General features: G+C 43.9%; 1 protein-coding gene across 1 annotated transcript in view; it reads right to left on the bottom strand.

The window, feature by feature from the left end:
- The window catches only part of LOC101854895 (sialin), a gene marked incomplete in the record, with an annotated part of 32,571 nt that extends 31,793 nt beyond the window's left edge, over nucleotides 1-778 (bottom strand). The window contains 1 exon segment of the mRNA XM_013087172.2: nucleotides 221-778.
- Between the last annotated feature and the right edge of the window lie 1,600 nt (nucleotides 779-2,378).

Raw genomic sequence — 2,378 nt, 5'->3', positions numbered from 1 at the left:
TAGAGAGAGAGAGAGAGAGAGAGAGAGAGAGAGAGAGAGAGAGAGAGAGAGAGAGAGAGAGAGAGAGAGAACAAGGAAAAAACGACAAGAAGTTAGAAGTTACAGGCTAAACTAGGAAGTAGAAAGAGATTTTCATCATTAGCACTAGATCTAAACACTAAACACACAGATTGAACACTGGAACTAGTCGTGAGCAGTTAAAAACACACACAAAACTCACCACCGATCCTCCAAAGACAGCCACGTACGAAGTACACGCACACACACTGACTGGAAACTGGAAAAGTTATCACCGCCGGCCAGCCGGCTAAAATTAGCTCAGTGGCCACACACGCACGAACACACACCAACAAACACTGACGAGAAGGACTACTCTGACACGTGGTATCCTAGTGGTTGTCCTGAGCTCTTGTTGACGTTTCAGCTGTTACCCACCAGCCCAGTGATAGGCACAGCAAAATCACCACAGCGAAACCTATACTGCCGCTCGCGATTTCGATCGTCTAGATTTTTAGTAGATCCTTATTCTAACACCTCTAAAATATTGTTTTAAAATAACTAGATCTATGTATATCTGAAAAAGCAGCGAAAAAAGCTTCTCGTATTATCACAGCAACATTGTGAGCAGATGTGGTCCTCGCTTTCAATAAAAGAGTGCGAAAGGCGGGATGTGATATTAGCTTGGGTGATGCAAGACGTCGTCTCCCGACGAAACTCCGCTCCGTACGCTATACACAGCTCTCTCCCTTAGTGCGAGCGCCGAGCGCGCGGTTGCCTGGTTTGCATCAGTGTACCGGGAGTGGCGGTATTATTGAATCGATGCGAACGAAGCCGCCCGAAAGGTAGAGGTGGGCAAAATCCGGACAATCCAAAACGATAACCGGATAATTCTCAATGAAACATTATCCGATTTCAGACTCTTAACTCTCTTTCCTGACCCGTTTGCCGAAGTGGGTGCACTCCCATTTGTTGAAGTGATGCTAACCCGTTTGTCAAAGTGGCTCTAACCCATTTGCCGAAGCGGTTCCTATCATATTATTAGCTGAAGAGGTGCACTAAAATATTATCCGGATTTTGCTGAAGCGACTCATTGCCCAGCTCTACCGAAAGGACGCAAGCGCAGAGAGAAGTATGGTTGCTGTAGCCTAGGCTATTCTATTCGTCATGGCCAGAGCTCCGCACCACACTATTGGGGGTTACACGTCACATTCTAATATTCATATTATATTTTATTCAGTACAGCTATCTGATTTTATTGTCTGAACTAATTATATTGTCTCAACAGTTCATTTTCTTCATAATTAACGGTCTTCACATTGCCCCCCCCCCCCACACACACACCGTACGTTCACTCTGAATCGTGGTTTCAATAGACCATGACCGCCGAACACTGAGGTATCTGGGCGGACTTGAAAGAGGAAGGGGATAAAAGTATCTGTAGGTCTAGAGGGCATGGCAAACAGTAGCTCAAAGCCAGACATACATAGGTATCCTATATATGGGACATAGCGGCAGGAATGTTTAAAGCAAATAGGCTAACAAATTAGATAAAGACAATGTAGATCACTCGAAAGCGTGCAAATAATTCTGAGTCAACTTACATTTAACTACTATTATGCCTGGACAGCTACTTTTTATTTTATTTGCAGTACTCCCAACGCCAGGCTCGACAAAGGGCCGAGACCACTGAAGTGTGAACGCCTTAGAACCATGAAAAAAAAAGAAACAGAAAATGTAACCCAATGAAGCCAGTCCAAGCATGCACCTGTACTACCATGAGCCCTCCCCCACCCCCTTCCACACACATACACACACCTCGATGCGCAAAGGGCACTGAACGCGTTGTGCATGAGTCTTGCGCAGTAAAGCAGCCTATAATGATATTATTACATAGTATTGCGTGAGACGAACCTCAGAGCAGTTATATTATATTGGAAAAAGAAGAAAACAGATCAAACTTGCTAAGTTACGAACAGAAACGCAAGACGGTTTACTCAAGGCGGCTTACGTCATATAATTCACATGTGTGTATTTACCACAGTGCATCTAGACCACAAAAAACCCTATTTTTCAATTGCTTTTGTTTTCTTAGCAGCTCGAATTTCCTTCCTTGACACCTTTTTGTCACATCGATTATTCTCACGCTTGAGGAAGATAGAAATAAATGCCGTCCGATCGTTGACTGATAACAAGCAATGATATAGTTGTCCAGAAAAGGATGTTGCCTGAAAACCCATGGCAATGAGCAATTTGTGGGCTGAAGAATTTTACACAAACAACTGTTTACTGTTACATCTAACACAGCATATTCAGCTCATACACACACACACACATACACACTCTCTCTCTCTCTCTCTCTCACACACACACACACACAC

Source organism: Aplysia californica, unplaced genomic scaffold (assembly GCF_000002075.1).
Source record: "Aplysia californica isolate F4 #8 unplaced genomic scaffold, AplCal3.0 scaffold00553, whole genome shotgun sequence".
Classification (NCBI taxonomy): Eukaryota; Metazoa; Mollusca; class Gastropoda; order Aplysiida; family Aplysiidae; genus Aplysia; species Aplysia californica.
The sequence above is the reverse complement of the archived record's forward strand: the minus strand, read 5'-3'. Positions and strand labels throughout refer to the sequence as shown.